Source organism: Amblyomma mixtum, chromosome 4 (genome assembly GCF_055824585.1).
Source record: "Amblyomma mixtum isolate Tamu chromosome 4, ASM5582458v1, whole genome shotgun sequence".
Taxonomy (NCBI): Eukaryota; Metazoa; Arthropoda; class Arachnida; order Ixodida; family Ixodidae; genus Amblyomma; species Amblyomma mixtum.
This window is the reverse complement of record NC_143015.1, coordinates 50641543-50648439: the sequence shown is the minus strand read 5'-3', so window position 1 is coordinate 50648439 and position 6897 is coordinate 50641543.

Below are 6897 nucleotides of genomic sequence, written 5' to 3'. Positions count from 1 at the left end.
GGCCGGGGGGCATGACTTGGCTCGTGTTCGAGCGAGGAAGACGACGGTACCGCTCGGGTGGACGCTGCTGGTCTGCTTGGCCGTTCGATTAAAAGCTTCTTTTTGTTTTGCGCTAAGCTGGTCATATTAGTGTCGCTGACACTACTTAGTACGTAATGTAGCTATGAAAAAGATGTGCTCTCTGTGACAGATGTTACCATTGTCTTAGCAAAGTTTATTTTCTTTTGTAAGGTATCGCTCGAGGTGCGCAAACCAGCAAAAGGAACGTTTTCTTGGAGGCGGTGATGCACGTGCCAATTTTAAGCTTATCAACAGCACTTTTCTGTAATAATGCCTGACACAACACCAAATCTTCCTTTCTGGCTTTCGCATACGCCCTGAAAAAGAAGACACAGTGAGAGAATTTATCACGTTTTTTTTGTGTCTGGAATCATCTTGTTAAGAGCACATGGCCGACCATATTGAGCATCCGCGGCGAAAGCCAATCTGGGCTGGGCACAACGCGTTTATTTCTGAAACATGCTTTGATAGGCGCCTGTGCACAATTCTTTCCATTATTTCCAAACTGGATGTCAGAGCAATCAGCTGAATGTTATCAAGATGGAATCCTTTCTTTGAATCTTTTAAGAGTAATACTATTTTTGCCACCTTCCAGAACTGCGGCAGCCATGCAGCTTCTAATTGAGCTTTGACCAGATCGAGGAAGTACTGAGTAAACTCTTGAGCTAAGATTTTCAACATACCGACCGTGGCACCGTGCGAACCCGGAGCCGAGGATTGCATCGAAGAAACTACACTTAGTAGTTCAGATTAGTCAACCACCACATAGTCGGAGCAGGGGTAGGGGGCGAACAGAGGGACTCTGCACTGCTCTTAAAAACGTAATGCGAGCCCTTGTGTGACTCGTTGTAACTCATCTTTCGCCTCATGTGGAGACAGCACAAACGAGCTTCTTAACTGCATGGCTGAGGAGTTGACGTTCCGTTCCATAAAACGACACAAAGCCTTCCTGTTGTTTGGGGCTGAAAAATACGTATTCAGATTTTGATTGTAGCTATCCTTTGCCTTTTCTATTCTTCTCTTAAATGAGGCCGAGAAAAATTTATACTTGATCCAATTAGCAGCGCACTGGTTATGCGAAAGGCTCTTCCATGCTGCTTTCCTACAGCAGAAGGCTGTCTCACACGTAGCGTTCCACCATGGGGATGGTGATTTATCACTAACAGCAGACCACACAATGAACTGGGAACTCTCCGTAGCTTTCAAAACTGAATTATACACTCGCTGAGCCCTGTCAATGGTCCAATTAAACTTTCAGCACAGGCTTGAAGTGAAGCTGAATCTGGCGGCACTGCTGGCTGGGGGTGACAAACTGCTTGACTCGCAACAATATCAGACAACGCCTGAGTGAAGCTGCTGAGCATACGCTCCACCAGTACTGAAAGTTCTTTTTCGACACTTGACACAATCTTGGCAGACAACGTGGTCTCAAGGTCTGGAGCAGATTAACGCACAAGGCTTGCGTAGGAGTGATTTCTGCGGTTAAAGAGTGCATGAGCGTCTGATCGGGGACATCAGTTTTGCTGAAGTAATTCCAATAGAGTCTTTTCCTGTGACCGCTTCTCACAAGTGGCATCATCAGCACTGTGGGTGTTATTGCATAAGCAACAGTTGTGTTGGTCCGCAGTGCAGCTGTCGGAAGAGTGTCCTTTACCACACACCAGTCATCTAGTGCCGACTTTCAGGCTCTCCAACTATGTCAATATCGCCAACAGTTTGTGCATTGCAGAGGACGAGGTTGCAACTAGTGCACGCGATATACATTTGCCCACTATTTTTAGCTCAGAGGGGAATGTGCGACCAGCAAAAGTTGTAATTACTTACTCTGTGGCAACACGCATTCCAGCGACCTCGTGCGAGCAGCGGTATACAGAAATAACCCCTGCTCCTGCACTCTGGAAATTCTCCACAATTTCATGGGCGGCAGATGACTGGTCCACTCAACGTACAATGCCTTTGGTGCACGCAAGCTGTTCCGGAATGAAGGCTTTAATAGGAATAGACGTGAAAGTATGACACCGAAGCAGATCCGAAACACACTCAATGTTTGCCGTCAGGCAAAGAACACCGCACCTCCCGAAAGGTTGCACTTATGAAATGTCGAGAGAGTGACGCGACAGACTGCTCAAGTCTTGCTGGATCGTTATGAATTTTTTCATTTTTAGTACTCCATCACTTAACGGTACAAGCGCCACCAGAATTGCATCGACACCACTCTTTCCAAATGAAATCAGAGGAAAGATTTCGACCGGCAAGCTGGCGAACCAAGCTGCCGAGCCTCCACCCGGGGACGTGATAGACATGCCTACAGACAGCGCAAAGGCAAACTCACAGTACTCAAGTCTGCAGAGTTACCCTGAATACTGACCATGAGCCCCCCAACGTGGAACGGCCTCACTAAACAGAAACACCCGACCCCACCGGGAACCAAAGCAGGCAGGCAGGCAGTCAGGCCACCGCTACTGCTGCAGGGAACTGGTGGCATCCCAATTACAACGTCCACATCGTAGCTTCGTGTTTTGAATTCATTTCATCACAGAGAAGAGCGTAGCGAGAGAAAGCAGTAACGTCACGCTGCGCCGCGCATGCGCAGCGCACTGGCAGTTGTTGCTTGGCGGCGGATCACACTGCTTCGACGTCCTTTCGTCTGATGTGACGTCATCATCCAGTTTTCCTGGCTTATGAGCAAGTTTCACCTAAATTATAGATCTTTAAATGATGGGAAGTACTAATTACGCTTAATTACACATTTCTGGATCTAATTTGAGACAAATCCAGCGTTTTTCCGCCCATTCTTTCACAGTTTTCACTGTGCTGTGACCACTTCCGGTGGATGTGACGTCACACCGTTCTCGTCGCTGTATCGACGTCCACGCTATATCGACGCATTTCATTGTTTTCTTTGTTTTTTCGTAATAATTTTTTATGATTAAATAACTAATCACTCTACAGTCATCAAACTTTGCGCCGGTGCTACATTTTGAACCCTCTATCTGATGCTACCATTCGTTTTCTGCTATCCTGATTAGATGCCGTGTTATTTACGGAAGAGCGTTACACCGCACGTGGCCTTGGCCGGGAGTATGAGCCATAAAAGGCTTTCATCTTAATATGTGCGCAACCATCCCTTGACACTTGACAATGTCGTACACATCACTTGCCTCGTAAGGGCTCCTCCCTTTTTCGAGTCTGTCTGATCGTAAAAACTTAGTGGGAATATTTACGCTTTGAAAGCAGCACCACAGAACGACGGGTAGAGCTGTTCTCGCCGAGCGCAACCGGCTACACTGCTCCCTCCTCATTCCAATAAGAGCGTGTTGCCACGAGCGGCGCTGTTCCTCTGAGGCGACGGTGGTGTCATACAACGGCCGCTCGGTCCCTATAGAGGAGCCGCAAAACGCTTCGTCGATTTGACGTATGAATAAAAAGGCCACAAAAGAAGCTGACATTACTCCATTAAAGCGGAAGACGAGTGAGCTGACCGACGTTCTTGGGAAGTCATTGAACGCGCCTATGCACTTGGGCCTTTCATTATGAGTCGTCTGATTAACTTTAAGTGCTTTTCTTACGATTAGCATCCAGACACACTTATTCGTATCGACTAAAATACTAATGGTGCTGTTATGAAAATGCGCCGTTACAGGAAATTACCTGTCTGATTCAGTTCACGGCAAACATTTGCTTCCCTGCTTCCACCATGTTGAGGCCAGGTTCTTCTTAAAGGTGCACTGAAGAGGAATCCGAACTCGCCTTTTTGCCGCGGGAACTCGATCTACACGTTCAGAGCATTCTTAGAAACTTCGGCTTATTGCCCTGTGTGGCCGATTTCTCTAATTAAATCGAATGAACGTCCGGCTCCCGCCTTTATTTTTGAATTCTCCCTCGTACGGTGGGCGGAGTTGACCAGCGCGTGGAGTGCCTTTCAGCCAGCTCCCTGGAGGCTTTGCTTTCCCTTTATTTTGTTTTTTAGGTTTGCGTGAATAAATAGTTTCATTCGCAGATAATATAGCCGCAAAATAAGCCCGCAGAAATAAAAATACGCGCGGACTATTTGCTTCTGCGGATTACTACGTATTACTCCGCCGATGGCGGAGAGGCAAGCCGCCACGGGACTGGGTGAAAGGCACTCCGCACGTTGGTCGACTACGCCCACCGTACGACGGAGAATTAAAAAAAAGGCGGGAGCCGGACATTAATTCTATTTAATTAGGGAAATCGGCCACACAGGTCAATAAGTCGATGTTTCTATGAATGCTCAGAACGTGTAGATTGAGTTCCCGCGGCAAAAAGACGAGTTCAGATTTCTCTTCAGTGCACCTTTAAGGCAGAACGGCTTTATCTGCAGAGTTGGCGGCGCTAAGGCATGTCTACACAATGTTGCCCCACTGCGAAATGCATATATGTGCTGCAAACCTCTGGTATAATTTAGGAGGCCCAAAAAATTAGTACAGCAGTAGCAAGTTAAGAGCAATCCTTCCCGATGAGGAGGATTGCAGTCTTGCACTATTTTTGACACATTCGTCTCCGAAAACTAAAACCATGCAATCTGAGATCCTTCTCATGCTCGCTGCTGCTACTAGGAGAACAAGAAATTTTTCCGACAGCAAAAGAAGAGCATTAAAACGGATGTGGCTTGCAAGAAGGTCTGGATATCAGGGAGCTTTTATGCTATCCGAGTAAAAATTCTCGGCAAAATTTTTAGCCTCCCAACCAACAACATTTACTGCTCCGCAGAAGAGTTACAAATTACTTCGAATTAAAAGTTATCTTTCTTGGACTACATAACTGATAGGGTAAACAGCCAAAAACTTAATAGTTGGGACTACAAAAACGAGTAAATGTATGGGTCAACGTTGTTTCTTGCACAATAAGCACGTACAGAGAGTTGAGCGCAATTGCATTTTTGTCACTTGTGCTCGGTATTAACCGCTGTATATATATATTGTAACATCGTAAAACATGTTTCAACTATACGCGGTGAAGTAACGTCGTTCAGCAGCACTTTGCGATGTGGCGAGGGCAACAAAATCAGCGCTGCTCAGATTGACACATTTACGCACAGTGTACTGAGGCTGAATATGCCATACGTAGCAACACGCCGCATGCGCTAATATATGCGCTGCCTGTGCATCGTATGTAGTGTTCCTGTATTCCTTCCTGTACGCTGTAGTGTTCCTGTACGCTCTTTGGCGCCCCCATCTGCAGAATGATCGCTTTGAAACCCAGAGACTATTGGACACCTTCTTTGTGAGGGCCCGAATTATACTGATGAGAGGAGAATATTGGAAAAGACCTTCAGACAACTGTACTCTCGCCCTCTCCCTGAACGAGCTCTTCTAGGCGCCAGGGCGAAACGTTCTGACAAAGGCTGTGCTCAAGTTTTTGTATGAAACAGGCCTGAATACCCGTTTGTGACCGCCTGTGCACTACCTACATGGTTTACATCTGTCTTTTCATAGAGCCCCTACTCCAGCATGTGTTAATGACATGTATAGGTGTGTGTGTTCAAGACACGAGTTTCATGTGCGTCTACTCACCGCCCGCGATGCGAGTGCCAGCCAGCGTGTGCACGTGCGTGGGTGCGTGCGTGTGTGTGCGTGCGTGCGTGTGTGTGTGTGTGTGTGTGTGTGTGTGCGCGCGTGTGTGTGTGCGCGTGTGCGTGTGCGTGCGCGTGCGCGTGTGTGTGTGTGTGTGTGTGTGCGTGTGCGTGCGCGTGTGTGCGTGCGTGCGTGTGTGTGTGTGTGGACATCACCCATGGAGCTCATTGTATTATGCCATCATCAACCTTAGTATTATGCCATCATCAACCTTCATTTGCACTTTCCCTTTACCCTGTGTGGAGTAGCAGGCCAGGGCCATGCTACCACCGGCCGACTTCTCTACATTTTCCTCTCATTAAAATTTCTTTCTTTCTCTGTCTCTCACTTTGGAACGACGGCTAATAGCTGCGAGGCTTAGCGCTTTGCTTCGCGGCGGTCTTTGGCCGTGCATCAGCTGCAAGTGATACTTTCAGGAAGCGCTATTACCGGATACCTGCACTCTGTTGAAACTAGCAGTTTTGAGAAATGCATACTTAGTCGTGGTCGAGACTAGGGGTAAGCATGAAATACATTGATACGGGAGTAACACACATAAGAGAATGATCATCAATGCAAGGCGCCGTCTCGAGCAAACACAGCCTACTGTTCGGAATGTGACTCGGGCGGCAGAGTGAAGCGTCTCGTTGCACTTTCTTCAGCCACCCTAATTGTTCCCGACAGATTCAATGTCGCTCCAAACGACGGCGTCACGACTTCGGAGGCCAGTTCTCCGAGGGCCTGGATTACGGAAAAATCGCGGCGCCCTCGCTTCGCTCACACGTTGCGAGAACGGCGTCAGCGCTGCTCGTGCTGGAAGGCAGGGCGTTGGCTCCTTCGCCGAACCCGGGACGGCGAAGACGATGTTGTTGACGCACGCGCTTCTCAGCCAGCAGGACGGAACGTCGACACCGGGGGAGAGACGGAAATCTTATCGACAAAGCTCTTTTAGGTTGGGCTCCGTGTTCTTCCTTCGGTTCTCTCTTCCTGGCGCCAAGACCCCCGCGGCGCGTCGATAGGGAGAGCCAGAAATATTTCAGGAATGAGGGTTTAACGTCCCAAAGTGATGCAGGCTATGAGGGACGCCGTAGCGAAGTGCTCCGGAAATTTCGACCACCTGGAGTTCTTTAACATGCACTGCCTCAAGAATTTCTCCTCCATCGAAATTCGACCGCAGCGGCCTGGACTGAACTCATGTTTTTCGGGTCAGCAGCCGAGAGCCATAACCACTGAGCCAGGGCGATGGGTAAAAAAGTGATTC